Raw genomic sequence first — 22,530 nt, forward strand, 5'->3', positions numbered from 1 at the left:
GCATGAGCGGGGGGTGGGTTGGAGGAGGAGATTCACATGGGGCATGAGCGGGGGGTGGGCGGGGGGAGAGACACACGGGGCAAGAGCGGGGGTGGGGCGAGGGAAAGAGACAAACGGGGCATGAGCGGGGGGTGGGGGGAAGGGGAGAGAGACAAACGGGGCATGAGCGGGGGTGGCCGGGAGGGGGAGAGACACACGGGGCATGAGCAGGGGTGGGGGGGAGGGAGAGAGACACACGGGGCATGAGCGGTGGGTGGGGGAACGGGAGAGAGACACACGGGGCATGAGCGGGGGGTGGGGGAAGGGGCGAGAGACACACGGGGCATTTGCGTGGGGTGGGCGGGAGGGGGAGAGACACACGGGGCATGAGCGGGGTTGGGGGAGGGGGAGAGACACACAGGGCATGAGCGGGGGGTGGGGGAAGGGAGAGAGACACATGGGGCATGAGCGGGGGGTGGGCGGGAGGGGGAGAGACACACGGGGCATGAGCGGGGGTGGGGGGAGGGAGAGAGACACATGGGGATGAGCGGGGGTGGGGGGGAGGGAGAGAGACACACGGGGCATGAGCGGGGGGTGGGGGGAAGAGGTGAGAGACACAGGGCATGAGCGGGTGGTGGGGGGAAGGGGTGAGAGACACGGGGCATGAGCGGGTGGTGGGGGGAAGGGGAGAGAGACCCAGCGCATGAGCGGGGGGTGGGGGGAAGGGGAGAGAGACACGGGGCATGAGCGGGGGGTGGGGGGAAGGGGATAGAGAAATGGGGCATGAGCGGGGGTGGGGGAAGGGGAGAGAGACACGGGGCATGAGCGGGGGTGGGGGAAGGGGAGAGAGACACGGGCATGAGCGGGGGGTGGGGGGCAAGGGGAGAGCACACGGGGCATTAGTGGGGGGTGGGGGGAAGGGGAGAGAGACACGGGCATGAGCAGGGGTTGGGGGGATGGGAGAGACACACGGGGCATGAGCGGGGGGAAAGGAGGCAGACAACGGGCATGAGCAGGGGGTGGGAGGTAACACAAGGGAGACATGGGGCATGAGCGAGGGGTGGGGTGTAACAGGGGAGACAGGGCATGGGTGTGGGGGTAACACAAGGTGACACGGGGCATGAGCGGGGGTGGGGGGTAACACGAGGGAGACATGGGGCATGAGGCGGGGTGGGGGGGTTACACAAGGGAGACACAGGGCATGAGCGGGGGTGGGGGTTAACACAAGGGAGACATGGGGCATGAGCAGGGGGTGGGGGGTAACAAGGGAGATACGGGGAATGAGCGGGGGGTGGAGGAAGGGGAGAGAGACACAGGCATGAGCGGGCGGTGGGGGTGCGGGGGAAGGGGAGAGACACACAGGGCATTAGTGTGGGGTGGGGGGAAGGGGAGAGAGACACAGCATGAGCGGGGGTGGGGGGAAGGGGAGAGACACACGGGGCATGAGCAGGGGGTGGGGGGGAGGGGAGAGACACACGGGGCATGAGTGGGGGGAAATGAGGGAGACATGGAACATGAGCAGGGGATGGGAGGTAACACAAGGGAGACATGGGGCATGAGCGGGGGGTGGGGGGTAACAGCAGAGACACGGCATGGGTGTGGGGGTAACACAAGGGACACACGGGGCATGAGCGGGGGTGGGGGTAACACGAGGGAGACATGGGGCATGAGCGAGGGGTGGGGGGGTAACACAAGGGAAACACAGGGCATGAGCGGGGGGTGGGGGTTAACACAAGGGAGACACGGGGCATGAGCGGGGGTGGGGGGTAACAAGGGAGACACGGGGAATGAGCAGGGGGTGGGGGGAACAGGGGAGACACGGGGCATGAGCGGGGGGAGGGGAAATGGAGAAAGACACGGGGCATGAGCGGGGGGTGGGGGAAAGGGGAGAGACACATGGGGCATGAGCGGGGGGTGGGGGAACAGTAGGGAGAGACGGGGCATGAGCGAGGGGTGGGGGGAAGGGGAGAGACACACGGGGCATGAGCGGGGGGTGGGGAGAAAGGGGAGAGACAAAAGGGGCATGAGCGGGGATGGGGGGAGGGGAGAGACACACAGGACATGAGTGCTGGGTGGGGGGTGGGGGGAAGGGGAGAGACACACAGGGAATGAGCGGTCAGGTGGGGGGAACAGTAGGGAGACACGGGATATGAGCGGGGGTGGTGGGAAAGGAGGGAGACACGGGGCATGAGCGGGGGGGTGGGGGGGAAGGGGAGGGAGACACAGGGCATGAGCTGGGAGTCAGGGGAAGGGGAGAGACACACGGGGCATGAGCGGGGGGTAGGGGGAAGGGGAGAGAGACACGGGGCATGAGCGGGGGGTGGGGGGAAGGGGAGAGAGACACGGGCATGAGCGGGGGGTGGGGGTGGGGGGAAGGGGAGAGACACACGGGGCATTAGTGGGGGGTGGGGGAAGACAAGAGAGACACGTGCATGAGTGGGGAGTGGGGGTGGGGGGTAACATGGGAGACAGGGCATGGGTGTGGGGGTAACACAAGGAGACACGGGGCATGAGCGGGGGTGGGGGGTAACACGAGGGAGACATGGGGCATGAGGTGGGGTGGGGGGGTTACACAAGGGAGACACAGGGCATGAGCGGGGGGTGGGGGTTAACACAAGGGAGACATGGGGCATGAGCGGGGGGTGGGGGGTAACAAGGGAGACACGGGGAATGAGCGGGGGTGGGGGAAGGGGAGAGAGACACAGGCATGAACGGGCGGTGGGGGTGGGGGGGAAGGGAAGAGACACACAGGGCATTAGTGCGGCGTGGGGGGAAGGGGAGAGAGACACGGGCATGAGCAGGGGGTGGGGGGAAGGGGAGAGACACACGGGGCATGAGCAGGGGGTGGGGGAGGAGGGGAGAGACACACAGGGCATGAGCAGGGGGTGGGGGGGAGGGGAGAGACACACGGGGCATGAGCGGGGGGAAAGGAGGGAGACATGGAGCATGAGCAGGGGGTGGGAGGTAACACAAGGGAGACATGGGGCATGAGCAGGGGGTGGGGGGTAACAGCAGAGACACGGCATGGGTGTGGGGGTAACACAAGGGACACACCGGGCATGAGCGGGGGTGGGGGTAACACGAGGGAGACATGGGGCATGAGCGAGGGGTGGGGGTAACAAGGGAGACACGGAAAAGGAGCAGGGGGTGGGGGGAACAGGGGAGACACGGGGCATGAGGGGGGGAGGGGAAATGGAGAGAGACACGGGGCATGAGCGGGGGTGGGGGAAAGGGGAGAGACACACGGGGCATGAGCGGGGGGTGGGGGAACAGTAGTGAGAGACGGGGCATGAGCGAGGGGTGGGGGGAAGGGGAGAGACACACGGGGCATGAGCGGGGGAGTGAGGGGGAAGGGGAGAGACACAAGGGGCATGAGCGGGGGGTGATGGGGAGGCGAGAGACACACAGGGCATGAGCGGGGGGAGGGGGGTGAGGGGAAGGGGAGAGACACACGGGGCATGAGCAGGGGGTGGGGGAAGGGGAGAGAGACACAGGGCATGAGCGGGGGTGGGGGGAACAGTAGGGAGGCACGGGGTATGAGCGGGGGTTGGTGGGAAAGGAGGGAGACACGGGCCATGACCAGGCGGTGGGAGGTAACACAAGGGAGACATGGGGCATGATCGGGGGTGGGGGGTAACACGAGGGAGACATGGGGCATGAGCGGGGGGTGAAGGAGTAACACAAGGGAGACACGGGGCATGAGCGGGGGGTGGGGGTTAACACAAGGGAGACACGGGGCATGAGCTGGGCTGGGGGGGAACAGGGGAGACACAGGGAATGAGCGAGGGGTAGGGGGGAACAGGGGAGACACGGGGCATGAGCGGGAGGTGGGGGGAAATGGAGAGAGGCACGGGGCATGAGCGGGAGGTGGGGGAAAGGGGAGAGACACACGGGGCATGAGCGGGGGGTGGGGGGAAGGGGAGAGACACACGGGGCATGAGCAGGGGGCGGGGAGGAGGGGAGAGACACATGGGGCATGAGCGAGGGGTGGGGGGTGGGGGGAAGGGGAGAGACACATGGTGCATGAGGGGGGTGGGGGGAAGGGGAGAGAGACACGGTGCATGAGCGGGGGGTGGGGGAACAGTAGGGAGACACGGGGTATGAGCAGGGGTGGTGGGAAAGGAGAGAGACACGAGGCATGAGCGGGGGGTGGGGGGAAGGGGAGAGAGCACGGGCATGAGCGGGGGAAAGGAGGGAGACACGGGGCATGAGCAGGGGGTGGGAGGTATCACAAGGGAGACACAGGGCATGAGCGGGGGTGGGGGGTAACAGGGGAGACAGGGCATGGGAGGGGGGTAACACAGGGAGACACGGGGCATGAGCGGGGGTTGGCGGTAACACGAGGGAGACATGGGGCATGAGCGGGGGTTGGCGGTAACACGAGGGAGACATGGGGCATGAGCGGGGGGTAACACAAGGGAGACACGGGACATGAGCAGGGGGTGGGGGTTAACACAAGGGAGACACGGGGCATGAGCGGGGGGTGGGGGGGTAACAAGGGAGACACGGGGCATGAGCGGGGGGTGGGGGGAACAGGGGAGACACGGGGCATGAGCGAGGGGTGGGGGGAAATGGAGAGAGACACGGGGCATGAGCAGGGGTGGGGGGAAGGGGGAGACACACGGGGCATGAGCGGGGGGTGGGGGGAAGGGAGAGACACACAGGGCATGAGCGGGGGGTGGGGGGGAGGTAGATACACACGGGGCATGAGCGGGGGAAAGGAGGGAGACCCAGGGCATGAGCAGTTGGTGGGAGGTATCACAAGGGAGACACAGGGCATGAGCGGGGGGTGGGGGGTAACAGGGGAGACAGGGCATGGGGGCGGGGTAACACAAGGGAGACACAGGGCATGAGCGGGGGTTAACACAAGGGAGACACGGGGCATGAGCGGGGGGTGGGGGGTAACAAGGGAGACACGGGGCATGAGCGGGGGGTAACAAGGGAGACATGGGGCATGAGGGGGGTGGGGGGAACAGGGGAGACACGGGGCATGAGCAGGGGGTGGGGGAAAGGGGAGAGACACATGGGGCATGAGCGGGGGGAACAGTAGGGAGAGACAGGGCATGAGTGAGGGGTGGGGGGAAGGGGAGAGTCACACGGGGCATGAGCGGGGAGGTGAGGGGGAAGGGGAGAGACACACGGGGCATGAGCAAGGGGTGCTGGCGAGGCGAGAGACACACAGGGCATGAGCGGGGGGAGGGGGGTGAGGGGAAGGGGAGAGACACACGGGGCATGAGCAGGGGGTGGGGGGAAAGGGAGAGAGACACAGGGCATGAGCGGGGGTGGGGGGAACAGTAGGGAGGCACGGGGTATGAGCGGGGGTTGGTGGGAAAGGAGGGAGACATGGGGAATGAGCAGGGGGGAGGGAAGGGGAGAGAGACACGGGGCATGAGCAGGGGTAGGAGGGAGGGTGAGAGACACACGAGGCATAAGCGGGAGGTGGGGGGAAGGGGAGAGAGACACACGGGGCATGAGAGGGGGTGGAGGGAAGGGAGAGAGACAAACGGGGCATGAGCGTCTCAAGAGACACACGGGGCATGAGCAGGGGGTGGGCGGGCCCGGGAGAGACACACAGGGCATGAGTGGGGGTGGGGGGGAGGGAGAGAGACACACGGGGCATGAGCGGGGGGTGGGTGGAAGGGGAGAGACACACAGGGCATGAGCGAGGGTGGGGGGGAGGGAGAGAGACACACGGGGCATGAGTGGGGGGTGGGGGAAGGGAAGAGAGACACACGGGGCGTGAGCGGGGGGTGGGCGGGAGGGGGAGAGACACACAGGGCATGAGCGGGGGTGGAGGGGAGGGAGAGAGACACACGGGGCATGAGCGGGGGGTGGGGGGAAGGGGAGAGAGACACACGGGGCATGAGCGGGGGGTGGGGGGAAGGGGAGAGAGACATGGGGCATGAGCAGGGGGTGGGGGAAGGGGAGAGAAACACGGGGCATGAGCAGGGGGGTGGGGGAAGTGGAGAGAGACACGGGGCATGAGCGCGGGGTGGGTGGGAAGGGGAGAGAGACACGGGGTATGAGCGGGGGGTGCGTGGGAAGGGGAGAGAGACAGGGGCATGAGCGGGGGTGTGGGTGGGATGGAAGGGGAGAGACACACGGGGCATTAGTGGGGGGTGGGGGGAAGGGGAGAGAGACACGGGCATGAGCGGGGGGTGGGGGGGAAGGGCAGAGAAACACGGGCATGAGAGGGAGGTGTGGGTGGGGTGGAAGGGGAGAGACACTGGGCATTAGTGGGGGGTGGGGAGAAGGGGAGAGAGACACGGGCGTGAGCAGGGGGTAGGGGTGGGGGAGAAGGGGAGGGACACACGGGGCATGAGCGGGGGATGGGGGGGAAGCGGAGAGACACACAGGGCATGAGCAGGGGGTGGGGGGTTGGGGAGAGACACACGGGGCATGAGTGGGGGAAAGGAGGGAGACACGGGCCATGAGCAGGGGGTGGGAGGTAACACAAGGGAGACATGGGGCATGAGCGGAGGGTGGGGGTAACAGGGGAGACAGGGCATGGGTGTGGGGGTAACACAAGGGAGACATGGGGCATGAGCGGGGGTGGGGGGGTAACACAAGGGAGACACGGGGCATGAGCGGGGGGTGGGGGTTAACACAAGGGAGACACGGGGCATGAGCGGGGGGTGGGGGGTAACAAGGGAGACACAGGGAATGAGCCGGGGGTGGGGGGGAACAGGGGAGACACGGGGCATGAGCAGGAGGTGGGGGGAAATGGAGAGAGACACGGGGCATGAGCGGGGGGTGGGGGAAAGGGGAGAGACACACGGGGCATGAGCGGGGGGTGGGGGAAGCAGTAGGGAGAGACGGGGCATGAGCGGGGGGTGGGGGGAAGGGGAGAGACGCACGGGGCATGAGCGGGGGATGGGGGGTGGGGGGAAGGGGAGAGGCACAGGGGGCATGAGGGGGTTTGGGGGGAAGGGGAGAGAGACACGGTGCATGAGCGGGGGGTGGGGGGAACAGTAGGGATACACGGGGTATGAGCAGGGGGTGGTGGGAAAGGAGAGAGACACGAGGCATGAGCGGGGGGTGGGGGGAAGGGGAGAGAGACAAGGGGCATGAGCGGGGGGTCGGGGGGAAGGGGAGAGACACACGGGGCATGATGGGGGGGTGAGGGGAAGGGGAGAGAAACGGGGCATGAGCGGGGGTGGAGGGAGAGGCGATAGACACGGGGCATGAGCGGGGGGTCGGGGGAAGGGGAGAGAGACACGGGGCATGAGCGAGGGGTGAGGGGGAAGGGGAGAGAGACACGGGCATGAGCGGGGGGTGGGGGGAAGGGGAGAGACACACGGGGCATTAGTGGGGGTTGGGGGGAAGGCGAGAGAGACACGGGCATGAGTGGGGGTGGGGGGGAAGGGGAGAGACACACGGGGCATGAGCAGGGGGTGGGGGGAAGGGGAGAGACACATGGGGCATGAGCGGGAGGTGGGGGGAAGGGGAGAGACACACGGGGCATGAGCGGGGGGTGGCGGGAAGCAGAGAGACACACAGGGCATGAGCGGGGGGTGAGGGGAGGGGAGAGACACACAGGGCATGAGCAGGGGGAAAGGAGGGAGACACGGGGCATGAGCAGGGGGTGGGAGGTAACACAAGGGAGACACGGGGCATGAGCGGGGGGTGGGGGTAACAGGGGAGACAGGGCATGGGTGTGGGGGTAACACAAGGGAGACACGGGGCATGAGCGGGGGTGGGGGGTAACACGAGGGAGACATGGGGCATGAGCGGGGGTGGGGGGTAACACAAGGGAGACACGGGGCATGAGCGGGGGGTGGGGGTTAACACAAGGGAGACACGGGGCATGAGCGGGGGGTGGGGGTTAACACAAGGGAGACACGGGGCATGAGCGGGGGGTGGGGGGTAACAAGGGAGACACAGGGAATGAGTGGGGGGTGGGGGGAACAGGGGAGACACGGGGCATGAGCAGGAGATGGGGGAAATGGAGAGAGACACGGGGCATGAGCGGGGGGTGGGGGAAAGGGGAGAGACACACGGGGCATGAGCGGGGGGTGGGGGAAGCAGTAGGGAGAGACGGGGCATGAGCGAGGGGTGGGGGGGAAGGGGAGAGACACACGGGGCATGAGCGGGGGGTGGGGGGAAGGGGAGAGACACACGGGGCATGAGCAGGGGGCGGGGAGGAGGGGAGAGACGCACGGGGCATGAGCGGGGGGTGGGGGGTGGGGGGAAGGGGAGAGGCACAGGGGGCATGAGGGGGTGGTGGGGGGAACAGTAGGGATACATGGGGTATGAGCAGGGGGTGGTGGGAAAGGAGAGAGACACGAATCATGAGCGGGGAGTGGGGGGAAGGGGAGAGAGACAAGGGGCATGAGCGGGGGGTCGGGGGGAAGGGGAGAGACACACGGGGCATGATGGGGGGGTGAGGGGAAGGGGAGAGAAACGGGGCATGAGCGGGGGTGGAGGGAGAGGCGATAGACACGGGGCATGAGCACGGGGTCGGGGGAAGGGGAGAGAGACACGGGGCATGAGCGAGGGGTGAGGGGGAAGGGGAGAGAGACACGGGCATGAGCGGGGGGTGGGGGGGAAGGGGAGAGACACACGGGGCATTAGTGGGGGGTGGGGGGAAGGCGAGAGAGACACGTGGATGAGTGGGGGTTGGGGGGAAGGGGAGAGACACACGGGGCATGAGCAGGGGGTGGGGGGAAGGGGAGAGACACACGGGGCATGAGCGGGGGGTGGGGGAAGGGGAGAGACACACGGGGCATGAGCGGGGGGTGGGGGGAAGCGGGGAGACACACGGGGCATGAGCAGGGGGTGGGGGGAAGCGGAGAGACACACAGGGCATGAGCGGGGGGTGAGGGGAGGGGAGAGACACACAGGGCATGAGCAGGGGGAAAGGAGGGAGACACGGGGCATGAGCAGGGGGTGGGAGGTAACACAAGGGAGACACGGGGCATGAGCGGGGGGTGGGGGTAACAGGGGAGACAGGGCATGGGAGGGGGGTAACACAAGGGAGACACGGGCATGAGCGGGGGTGGGGGGTAACACGAGGGAGACATGGGGCATGAGAGGGGGTTGGGGGGTAACACAAGGGAGACACGGGGCATGAGCAGGGGGTGGGGGTTAACACAAGGGAGACACGGGGCATGAGCAGGGGGTGGGGTTTAAGAAGGGAGACACGAGGCATGAGCCTAGGGTGGGGGGAACAGGGGAGACACGGGGCATGAGCGGGGGTGGGGGAAAGGGGAGAGACACACGGGGCATGAGTGTGGGGTAGGGGGAACAGTAGGGAGAGACGGGGCATGAGCGAGGGGTGGGGGGATGGCGAGAGACACACGGGGCATGAGCGGGGGGTGGGGTGGAAGGGGAGAGACACACAGGGCATGAGCGACGGGTGGGGCGGAAGGGGATAGACACGGGCATGAGCGGGGGGTGGGGAGGAAGGGGAGAGACACACGGGGCATGAGCGGGCGGTGGAGGGAAGGGGAGAGACACGGGGCTTGAGTGGGGGAGGGGAGAGACACATGGGGCATGAGCGGGGGTGGGGGTGAAGGGAAGAGACACACGGGCATGAGCGGGGGGTGGGGTGGAAGGGGAGTGACACACAGGGCATGAGCGGCGGGTGGGGGGGAAGGGGAGAGACACACGGGACATGAGCGGGGGGTGGGGGGGAAGGGGAGAGACACATGGGGCATGAGCGGGGGGTGGGGGGATAGGGAGAGACACAGGGCATGAGTGGGGGAGGGGAGAGACACACGGCGCATGAGCGGGGGGGTGGGGGAAAGGAGGGGACACGGGCATGAGCGGGGGGTGGGGGGAAGGGGAGAGACACATTGGGCATGAGCAGGGGTTGGGGGGAAGGGGAGAGAGACACGGGGCATGAGCGGGGGGTGGGGGGAAGGGGAGAGACACATGGGGCATGAGCAGGGGGTGGGGGGGAAGGAAAGAGAGACATGGGGCATGAGAGGGGGGTGGGGGAACAGTAGGGAGACACGGGGTATGAGTGGGGGGTGGGGGGAAGGGGAGAAACACACGGGGCATGAGCGGGGGTGGGGGGGGAGGGAAGAGACACACAGGGCATGAGCAGGGGTTGGGGGAAGGCGAGAAATGGGCATGAGCAGGGGTGGGGGGAAGGAGAGAGAGACACAGCGTATAAGAGGGGGGTGGGGGAAGGGGAGAGAGACACGGGGCATGAGCGGGGGGTGGAGGGGAAGGGAAGAGACACACGGGGCATGAGCGGGGGGTGGGGGGAACAGTAGGGAGACACAGGACATGAGCGGGGGTTGGGAAGAAGGGGAGAGACACATGGGGCGTGAGCGGATGAGCAGGGGGTGGGGGGGAAGGAGAGAGAGACACGGGGCATGAGCGGGGGGTGGGTTGAACAGTAGGGAGACACGGGGTATGAGCGGGGGGTGGGTGGGAAGGGTGAGACACACAGGGATGAGCGGGGGTGGGGGGAACAGTAGGGAGACATGGGGCATGAGTGGGGGTGGAGGGGAAGGAGGGAGACACGGGACATGAGCGGGGGAACGGGAAAGAAAAACGGAGCATGAGCGGGGGGATGAGAGGAACACACAGAGAATCAGCGAGGGGGGGACATGGGAGACACGGGCCATGAGCGGGGGTTTGGGGGGAACAAGAGAGAGACACGAGGGCCTGCGCCTCACCGCCTTATTGTGGCCGATGAAGACGGCGCAGCCCACATCTACACTGTGCAGGCAGCAGATCCTGCTCTGATAAACAAAGATGTCGGGCGTCTCTGAAAATAGACACACTGCACGCTTCTCGGCAGCCAATAGAAAAGCACATCAGATGTCCGCGGACATCACGCAAGCTGCTTGCCCAATCACCGTCCTGTCCGCGGAGCGAACAGGGAAGTGTGTCCGCGAAGCAAACACATATATCACAAATTTTTTCTGACCTACATTTTGGTCATTTAAAAAAAAACTACTGGACGGATTTTCACCAAATTTGGTGAAAATCCGTCCAGCGGTTTGAGCTTTAGGCGCGAGTAAAACATTTTTCCCATTCAGTCTATGGGAAATAAAAAAGTTTTGGGACCCCCCCTGGACGAATCTTCACCAAACTTTGCAAAAAAATTCTGAGTGGGCCATATACTTCTTTTGCAAAGCTTGGTGAGGATTCGTCCAGGGGGAGCGAATTTATAAGCTGCCCAAAAAGTGCTCTTCCTATTGAAACACCAACTTAACCATAACTACATGCCCACTACCGTGGCCATGTAATATATATATAGACTCTTCCAGCATGGTCTCGCTGGTGAGAGAAGCCTCTAAGGCAGCAGGGGCTCAGGCAGCACCTGCCTCTGTAGCTCAGAGCAGTGAGCAAAAGAGGGTCTGCCTTGGCAATGGAATGGTTTAACTTCCTTATTTTCAGGATCCTATGACTCTTTGTGGCCAATCCTAGGAGGGGAGGGAAGGCAGGGGGCAGAGCCTTTCAGAGTACATGTATCAGGTTTTCAATGCAGTATGACCAGATCAAGTCCTCTGCTTAAAAGTCTGAATGTCACTAAACGAAAACAACCTCCCAACATATGTGATGTCATCAGTGATGTCATTAATCAGGGCATCAAATAACATTTGAGATGTCATCTTTGATGCCCTGGCTGTTAGTCTTAGCAGTGCATGACGCTGGCACGAGTTGTGGTTGTGTAGTTAACGATAACTGGCAAATTTCTTTTGTTTTTTGATTTTTACCTTGCAAAACATAACTACCCTTTAACAAAGTGTTTCAGTTGAGCGCATAGTTTTTTAGTGCAGCTTAACCATAATGTCACTTTAATAATGTTTTTTCAGTGAATATATACATCGATATGTGCATATATGTATATATATATATATATATATATACCTTATAGGGTGGCGGTCACTCCCCCCATACTTAAGATGAGTCGGAGTTGCATAGGAAATCGAACAAAATGAATTGGCTAATAACCTTTGACTTGTGTGGCAGATTTGGATGATATTGTGCACACAATTTTGCACGTCTGGATCCCCAGACTGGAAAGTTAGGCAAGGATTCTTTAAAAAATAAAAAAGTTAATTGAAAGCAAAAGAAGGCACTTTCGGCCAAATCCCCATTGATTTCCCCATAGACAAAAAGGTAAATTTTTGCTCGACCTCTCCTACAAAACAAATGGACAGAATTGGACCAGGTTTGAAACAACTTGGCCACGAGGCATTGACTCACCACAGTGCTGTGGTTTTGGGTTATTTTTTCCAGTACTTTTTTATTATTTGACATAGAAGTGGTGCCCTCTTCTAAAAAATAAATAGCTATATCTGCCCAGATACATTGGGAATCTGGGTGTTTAGGGTGTTACAAATGAAATAGCTGGCATTTTTTTTTTTCTCGCTGCGAGTGCTAACACCAGTTAAACCCAAGGTTATATCCCAGGTTATGTCCTAGGGTATCGGAAAATAAAATGCTGAAAAAAAGCCATTTGCCGGTCAAAAACATTCACATGTCAACAGGGGAGAAGTGGGGGGTGGCAAGAAGACACCAAGTGAAATTGGGGAGTTGGTGGGGACTAGGGACCAGGTTTGCAACACAAGCCTCAAACAGTTTTCACGTAGCCCGGGAATAAACTGGGGTATAACTGTGGCTACCTGACATTTCAACTGAAACTGCCTCTGAGAAATGATGAGTGTTGTAGGGGGAATGGGAGAGGGCAGGGGAGTTGAGGAAGCCTTCAGGGGAGTGGGGGAGCAGGCACACATGAGGGGGACACTTGTTGAGGTTCTGGGAGGGCAGGGAAGCATTTTGTTTTTTTTTGCCATTTTTTCCAATAACCGCTGGTATAATGACTATAAATAACCGAGGGCATAACCAAGGGTATCTGTAGTTCATTGTAATGTACCCCCGGCTATACAGCTTCACTGACGTTTGGGGTGAAAAATCAGTGTCTTGGGAGCGTTTTAAACAGCGGAAGGCCTGGTACTGTTGTAAAATATAAACCATGGCCAGTGGCCTCTTAGTGTTTAAAAAAAAGTAGAGTCTAGGCAGGGCGAAAGCAGTAGTGTTAAAGAAAATTAAGAGTAGGCACGACCGAAGGCCGAAGGCCATGGCTAGTGAGCGGGGAGCGATTTAAAAATACAGTGGGCATGGCCAAAGACCATGGTTAGTGGCTAGTTAGTGTTTTCAAATATACAATGGGCATGACTGAAGGTTATAGAAAAAAAGATATTAAAAAATATAAAATTATATATTTTTACAGCTACAGTGACATCTGGGGTGAAAAATCACTGGCCTCTGAGTGTTAAAAAATAGAGAGTAGGCACGGCTGAAGGCTGTAGTGTTAAAAACTAATTAAGAAAGGCCAAATTCCATGGCTAGTGAGGATGGAGTGATTTTTTAAAAATGCAGAGGGCATGTCCAAAGGACATGGTTAGTGGCATGTTAGTGTTTTAAAATATACAATGGGCACGGCCCCACTGGCCAAGGCCAAAGGCCATGTCCAGTGGTGCTGAAAAATATACAATGGGCATGGCCAAAGGCGTGCCAACTGTTCATGGCCAAAATCACTGAAAAATATACACTGGCCATGGCCAAAGGCCATGGGCAGTAGTGGCGAAAAATATACAGTGGGCATGAAAAAAAACTATGGTATAACAAAACTCTTCAAGGAAAACACTTTAGCTGAAGTGCAATTGAGCTGAGCAAACTTAATGCAACACAACCCTTGAAATTCAGCACATTCAGAAACTCAGGATGGCTTAACTCTGCATGTTCCCTTTGCAAAGCCCAAGAAAACATATATATTATAAGAGAAGGAATTCACAATGACATACAAAATGGCAATATGCGGTTATGGCATTATGGGGGCGATCAACAGGAAGGCGCCAAGTTAAGCTGGTCCTGAGTTTCCCAATGCGCTGAATTTCAAGGGTTTTGTTGCGTTAAGTTTACTCACCTTAACTGCACTTTAACTAAAGTTTTGTCCTTGATATTACACAGCCACGGTAGTGGCTGTGTAGTTATGGTTAAGTTGCTTATCCCATAGGAAGAGCCTTTTTTGAGCGGCTTGTAACTTCGTTCTCCCTGGACGAATCCTCACCAAACTTTGCAAAAAAAGTATAAGGCCCACTCTGAATCTTTTTGTAAAGATTGGTGAGGTTTGGTTCAGGGAGTGAAAAGTTATAGGGGTGTCCCAAAATGTATTTTTTTCCCATAGACTGAATGGGGAAAAACTTTGCTCATGCCTACAGCCCAAACCGCTGGATGGATTTTCACAAAATTTGCGGCAGGAGCAGCAGCTTGGTCCCAAAAGTGTGCTTTAGTAAATTTGGGGAAAATCCGTCCAGTAGTTTTTTTAAAAAATGACTAAAAAGTAGGTTACAAAAAATCAGTGATATCTATGTCCGCTCCGCGGACACACTTCCCTGTTCGCTCCATGGAGAGTGTCCTGATTGCATAATCGGCTTGTGTCATGTCAGCAGACATGCAACGTGTTTGCTGATTGGACGGTGAAGAGCGTGAGTTGCGTCAACACCCGCCATCTTGTATTCGCGGATATCTGCCGGTGTCCGCGAACATCCCGGTAAAAACATGTAAAAAAACACAACATTGCACTTATCAAACTCATCAAATAATCTATGGGGAGGTGAGGGGTGATGAGGATGGGATGGGATATAGCTGCAAGAAGCAAACAAAACAGGTGTTTTTTGCTGCAAAAGTCTGCGAACAGCTAGAATGTTTGCGAACAGTCCTGAGAAGTTCGCGAACACCTCAGCATTACAGGGTTGGGGAAATGAAGTTCTTGGCTGGCTTATAACTTTGGCGCCACTTAATGGAACTGCATGTATATTTCTGAGCTGATTCTGAGTGAGTATGCAATTTTTCGTGGGATTCTGTCATGTGGGGGCAAAATTAGAGGGGGGTCCCAAAATAATGTAAAGTCTTATAAATGAGGTGCCATTTGACGAATCTACACTTAATTTGGGAAACTGATAATACATTTAGATATAAATGTTTTACCAAAGTTTGGTGGGATTTTGTGAAGAGGGGGCACAATTAGAGGGGGGTCCCAAAATAATGTAAAGGCTTATAAATGAGGTGCCATTTGACGAATCTACACTTTGTTTGGCAAACTGATAGTAGATCAAGATATACATGTTTTTGCAACGTTTGGTGGGATTCTGTCAAGAGGGAGCAAAATTAGAAGGGGGGTCCCAAAATATTGTAAAGGCTTATAAATGTGGTGCCATTTGACAAATCTACACAAAGGTTTGCAAAAAGATCATAGATCTAGATTTAGATGTTTTCGTAAAGTCTGAATGGATTTTGTCAAGTGGGGGCTAGGTTACATGACGATTGTATGTGCATACATTTGACACTTTTGAAAAAATATAACATGGCTGGATTTCCAGAAAACTCGTGTAAGGAGCATTGGCAAGGACCTACAAGCATGGTTTTGGAAATGTGCCAGTGTTTTATTATTTGACAAGTGTCATAATGTAACTACAAATAAATTGCATTATACCTTTAGTGACTGAGTAGTAGCCTGTGGCCATGGGCAGAGGCCACATTGGCCGGGTCATGAAATAATGTCATGATCCGGACAATCTGGCTACTGGCCATGACCACAAGGGACAAAACATAGGATTAAAGTGGCCATGTCCACCTGGGACTGGCTTTGTGGTAAAGTTATTCGAAATTAGGATAGTTCTGAAAGGGAAGAAAAATGTGCTTGTGGTAATATGGTCATAGGGTTCTCTTTTTCGCGAAGAGGGGCCCTGTATGGAACCCTTGCCTTTCCTTTCCATGGTTGCCATACCGGTGTAGGAAGAAAAATCATTTTTAGCACCTCGGGTTCCCGTTTTGGGAACCTAGGGTGCTAATGGCCTTCATCCCCCAGTTCAGGGGCTGGAATGCGGGGATGATGGTCCATAGAACTCGTTGTCCACCCTCGCTTCGCTTGGGCTGATAACTTGGGCTGCAAGGTTTTTATTAGTGCAACTTAACCATAACGTCCCTTTAGCAAAGTTTTTTCATTGAATTTCATAGGTTTTTATTACTGCAACTTAACCATAATGTTTTCAGTGTATGTGTGTGTGTATATATATATATTATATATATATATATATTTGACACCCTCATGAACTGGCTCTCCACTTGTTCTCAACTTCTTCATCACACTTGTATGGTTCTTTGAGGGGGGAGGACATTGCACTTAGAAAATTGCACATGTATGTCATCACGCGCGGGGTACCTGGAGAAAACTGTGTAAGTTACAGCATGCACTGCATTTGAATATCTGAAGACTAGCATATGCTTGCCACTTAGAAGAGATTGGTAAAACAGCATGTAATGATAGCCCACCTTTACGTTCAAGATCTATGCTGGTAACTTTCATTGTACCTAAAGATCCTAAATCAGCATTGGTATCCTGATATCACTGTTAGCAGTGTTCATAGAACTGGAAAGATAGTCAATAAGACTTCAAGGTAGCCTATCGATGACACTTTCATAATCCTATATCCTAGATCCCATGGTAGCCTGCCTGGCACGCCGATAAGAGATACCAGGATAACCAGTCTATTGCACTTAAACTCATGGGTAACCTCTCCATAATGCCGAGAAGAGTCTAAGAGGATAGCTGGATTTGTGTCCCCACGGAAGGTCTGATTACACTACAACATCATAGATAAGCTCCATCTGAGCTCCAGGTACGTATAAACTCACCACCTCAGTGGACATCTGCTGCAGGGGCGGCTATCCATCCACACACATTATTACGTAGCATTGACATATGACAAAATAAAACGGTCCAACTGGACACTTAACCTTGTAAGCCTACTCACTCCAGACTTGCCTCAAAACCTCTGCCCTTGTAATACAATGACAACCTACAACAGAATTCTGGTTTAGCTGGAAACATAACAAGTCTCTAGGACTCGCACACACTTATGACCCCCTTCAGCAACCACCCACATGCCTGATCTGTTGGGTTGCTTAGTGGAGCCTACCCAACCCATTCAATCCCTCATATTGGCCGTATGCATACACGCATTCTAAACCTCTAGGAGAATTTCCCATACTCTGGACTGAGGTACCCGAGGGCTTTCTCACCACAAGCGCTTTGAGACTATAGTAATGGTAAAAGGCGCTATATAAAGGACAATTAAAATTACAATAACTAAAAATCTTTATACTTTTGTACAGGTACCCTTCCTAAGAATGCTACTGCCATCTGTGTATGTGTTATTGTAAGTATTTTCTGATCAAAATTGACATCCCTGTTCTTCAAATAAATTGAAATACAAATGCAAATGAAACAATAGGGGGCCCTGTTGCTGCAGGGAGAGAGAGGAATGACTTACTGATGTGGACAGCCATGTGGAAGGATGTGGCAGGGACACAAGTCTGGAATCAACCTTAGGGGCTGGTTGATTGTGAGTGAATAGTTTCACAATGATTGTAATCCATTTTTGGCCTGCTTTATGCACTCTTTGGAGTGGTGTGTGTTTTTTTTCAAATTATAATAATTATTTTTTATTTTGTATTTTATTATTTATTTATTTATTTATTTACTTAACCATTTTTGTATTTATATTTTTTTGTGAGCACTGTGTGCTAATCCAGTGTCTGTCTAGTGTTTGTTTTTGGCTTCTGAGCCCGTTTTTCTGTGCTGGGCTGCATCCAAAGGGTGCAGTCTGTGGGGTGTAGTCCTTTGTTTGTGTCTGGCCTTTTCCCAGTCCCACCCTCCCCCTTCCAACCCGCCCTGATTGGTACATTCACCTGGTCATAACTGACCTTCCCAGGGCAGCCATGCCTGGCAGCCCCTGCGGCTAAGGATCCCAAGGCAAAGGGCGGCTCCTGCAATGGCGGCTCCAGAAAGTGTCAGCAGGTGTCCACAGGGGAAGCCAGTGAAGCCAGCAGTGAACAGACACCAACAAAACTGTTAGTGTGGCATGGGTGGGGTGTAGAGCAATTACTCTACTCCAGAAAGCCCCTGCCACTCTACCTTACCTTTCCATAACATAAACTGCCATAGACTCACACCATGCACACCTAGAGAGATTTGACCACCAGGCTAAATCCATTCAAGGCTGGACTGTAAATGTTGTCCTGCATAACATACTAACATACTTACCAATGTTAACTTGTGCCACTCCCGTAGACAATGATGAAGATTAGCCAACCTCACACTAAGACAGATGCAACAATGTTACCAAGAGCCACACTTAGATGGAATTGTGAAAATAGCATATGCCTCATCTAGAATTATGATTTATGATTGTAGCATATCCCTCACTTAGATGGAATTGTGAATGATAGCATATCCCGCACTTAGATAGACTTGTGAATGATATCATGTCTCACACTTATTGTTGAACCTAGAAATGTTGCCTAATGTATGCCCCCTGTCCTGATCTCATGTTTGATTTCAGGCGCTTTACTGATAACCACCATATCATACTACTATGCTTACTCCCCCTTATACACCATCATTCAACTAGAACACAGTTGTACTGTGACACATTTTGTCTAGCTGTTCTCATAATGACATGACCCCACGAACTCCACATCATCCTAATAAAACTAGCTTGCTGAGCACTTTACGGCTAGCTTAAGTGTCTCCTCAGACCTAACGCAGCCAGAACTCAGTCTGGGTGTCCACCCTCCAGACTGAACACATCCAACTGATTTCCTCAGCACCACACCTACTGCTAAGAAGCAGCTATTATGCAACAACCACACCAGCAGCACACATATCCAGTGCACCCACACACCATACCACACTCTCTCTCTCTACTGACTGAACTGCAGTTCCCGAGGGCGTTCAACCTACCAGCCCTTTGAGATCATACCAATGATACATAAGGCGCTATATAAATGCCAAATAACATAACATAACATAACATAACATAACATAACATAACATTATGGGCAAAGCCAACAAGAAGAGGGTTCTTAAGCAGAGGGGTCATTGGTGCACGCTGTATGTAAACATTTTCTGATCATGGCCAGGCATTTTTTACTGTCATTATGGGTAAAGGCAACATGATGTGTGTTCTTACATGGCCATGTGGTCTACATTGGTGCAGAAAGTGTGGACTTGTTTTCTTGCTGTGGCATATTATTTTTCCTGGCATAATGGGCAAAGTCAACGTGATGATTGTTCTTGTGTTTGGTGTGGTTCATTTGGGCAGGCAGCATGTACATATTTTGTTACAGTGGCATGGCATGTTTGATAGGATTTTGGACAAAGGCAGGGCTGGCCTTAGGGCAGGGCAGACCAGTCAACTGCCCATGGTGCCATAGCCCCCCAGGGCACCAGCTCGGGAGAGCCTTTCAGGAGCTACCCCAAGCTGGCGTTGTGGGAGAAGTGTCCTTTTGAAATTAAATGCGCTTGCGGGAACGGGCACATTTAACAACAATAGGGTGCTGGAACCCTATCGAGATAATTACCTCCCTGCTCCAGCACAGGAGTGGGGAGATAATCATCTTAACGGGGTCCTGCAGCACCCTATTGTTGTTAAATGCACCCGCTCCCGCAAGCACATTTAATTTCAAAAGAACGCCTTTTCCCACCACCCAAAAGAAACATTTGGCACCTCCACTCACCCCCCAATTGACCAGGGGTGCGGCGGGGGGTGCCAAATAGTTATTTTTTTGCCCGGGTGCTGCCGCCGCTAAGGCCGGCACTGTACAAAGGCACTAACATTAGAGTTCTGAGGTGACCATGCTGGCTTACATTGATGCAGCAAATATGGAATTGCATCTTTTTGGTGGCATTTCATTTTTTACTGACATTATTAGCAAATGCAAACAGATGAGTTTTCTTATGTGGGTATACTGGCCTACATTTGGTGTAGCTGTTGTGGATACATTTTCTTAGAGTGGCATGCATATTATACTGGCATTATATGCAATGCCAAAATGAACAGTGTTCTTTCATGGCCATAATGGCATATATTGGTTCAGCCAGTATGGGTATGTTTTCTTACAGTGGCATCATATTGTTTTACTGACATGATGGGCAACACCAGCAGGAGTTTACTTTTACAGGTTTTCTTACATGCATTATGGGCAAAAACATAGTATGATATTTTGTGGAATAATGGCATATATTGGTAAACCAACATAGACCTTTTACACTGGAAAGATAATGGCATATATTGTTGGCAAAGATATCATGAAATTCTGTTGTAAAAATGGTCCTGTGTGTTATTGGTGACTTGCCATCTATTCAATATTTGCATGTGTTACCCACAAAACTGATTGTAAACAGTGTTGCTTTTTACCAATTTTCTTCACAGAATGCATGATCTAAAATGCATCATTAAACCATTATAAAAAAAAAAATCCTCTGCGGTAAAAAAAACCTTGCTACCAATTCCATTTCTTTGGTCCAGTCCCCCTTGCTACGCTTGGTCGCCTACTCATATTCATGAACATGTTTATATTCCTGCAATTAAACAAATAAATACCAGAAGCCACTGGAAGCGTGCATTGTTCAAGGGCATGCAAATGTGTCAAATCATAAAAGAGCAATGTGTTCATTTAATTGGGTTTTACAACATGCTTCGACAAAGTCAACAGTTTGGTTTAGTCAACGACTCCTCTGTATAAAGGACACAAAGGGAAGCTGTGTAGAACATGGAGAAAAGCGGGATGGCAGAAGGAAACCAGGGGAGTAGCATGATAAACACATAAGGGGAAGAGCACTTTCAGGGCTACAAGGGCAAGACACAGTAGAAGAGAACACATGGAAATGGCCATGGTAGAGAGCAAGCGCAGGGGGTGGACCATCGAAAAAAGAACTTTGAGGGAGGGAGTATAATAGAAAAATATCACATGGTGAAGCGATAAAGGAAACATGGCCAGGAAGATCTGCCACATGGGGAATTCCGTCAGGAGGAAGTGAACATGTTCAAAGAAAAATGGGACAAGGAGAGATTGGACCCCTGTGCTGTGTGCTAGGCCTACTTGTTAACAAATAGTTAGGGTACCCAAACGTTCCAAAATGTGTCCTCTGAGAAGGACAACCTTTCCAGGCTGGTTTAACACACTGCATGGGATTCATGTATGTTTTTCTAATGGGCTAATGTTGCTACTGGTCCCTTAACAGGATTCAAGACCTGATGTCAAATTGCAAGTCCCGAGATTTGAGAGAGGAATTTGACTAGCCAGTCAGTGGCCCTGAGACATTCTTGGTTTGGGGTCCTTTAAAAGGCCCTGTCTTCTACCTGCTTCCTGTTTGTGTTTTGTTTGACTGTTAGAGTGGACAGAATAGGCTAACAGATTGGTGGTTTTGGAGGATATTTTGTGTTGTTTGTGTTGTTTTTGGAGTTTCTTTATCCCCTTTGTGTGTTGTTTGGTCTCCTTCACTAATCTTCCCTTTTATGCTTATTCCATTATAAAACCATCTAAGGATCATCTTGTTCTTTCCCCTCATCCCTTTTCCCTTTGTGTCGCCCCACAAAAAAATAATAAATAATTCCTGGGGTTTTTCCTTTCCTGTGTTTGTAAAGAAAAGTTTGTGTATGAAACTGAGAAGTCTTCCACAGCATGTTCATTCACCTTCCCTACTGTTTGTGTTTGTTTCAAGAACCCTTTTCCATTGTGTGAGGCATGGATGAATCCATGTGTTTGCCTTTGTCAAATGTTTTGTTATTTGAACATTGACACCTTAGGCACACTACACACCTTCGACACATTTGGGTTTTGAATTTTAGGCAACTTGGCTTTTTATTTGGAGGAGTTTCCTATGGCAGAAGACTGGACTACTCTTCAACCTCCATGCCAGAGGTTAAGGTAGGCGGCTAGGAGTGGGAGACAGAATCATGTGTGTGGTATACAATGTTTGCGACACAGCATGGAGACAGTGGTGGAGGAGGAGAAGGTGAACGATAAAGAGGGGCAGCTGAAGCATGAGAAAGAGGGAGTGGCTACCAATCCATAGGGGGATGCAGTAGCTGCAGTCATTCTAGAACTATTTGCAGCTGAAGGGTGCGTCCCTTGACTTATAGTTGGCAGAGGAGATGAGATATCTCAGAAGCAGCAGTGAGAGGTAGCTAGAAAAGTTCAGGAAGCCAAAGGGCAGTGGCCAGAGGATGACATCATTATGCTGCAGGAGACCAAAGAGCACCAGTTTGAGAAGCCAGAAATGGACCCGTAACAGATGACTCAGGAAGCAACCACTGGAGACACTGCAGCATTTCTGGACATATTGAGACATCACCACTGATGACATCACCACACAGCTGGTCAATACTGTTGGACTATTGCAGCTTGCTAGAAGGTACAATTGTCAATGTGGAGGCAGGTTGTGTAATAAGCAACGGTTGCCAGAATTGAGTTAATCTGGTTAACCCAAGAACGAGTGCCATTTGTACCTCCTCAATCTACAAGCTTTTAAGCAATGCAGCAACCTCTCTGGTGGCTCTGAGGTGGTGATGGAGTGCTTGTCAATGTTATGCCGCTGGAACTGATCATGTATTCTGTTCACTGGGCTCTATACTCGTTGACAGCTGTAGCGTCAGCAACTGTAAGCAGTTAGAGGATCAGGTCAGGCTTTGTCCACAAGAAAACACTTTTTTGCTGTGACTTCCTTGCAGGATA

The sequence above is a fragment of the Ambystoma mexicanum genome, chromosome 8 (assembly GCF_040938575.1).
Source record: "Ambystoma mexicanum isolate Mex_15411 chromosome 8, UKY_AmexF1_1, whole genome shotgun sequence".
NCBI classification, from domain to species: domain Eukaryota; kingdom Metazoa; phylum Chordata; class Amphibia; order Caudata; family Ambystomatidae; genus Ambystoma; species Ambystoma mexicanum.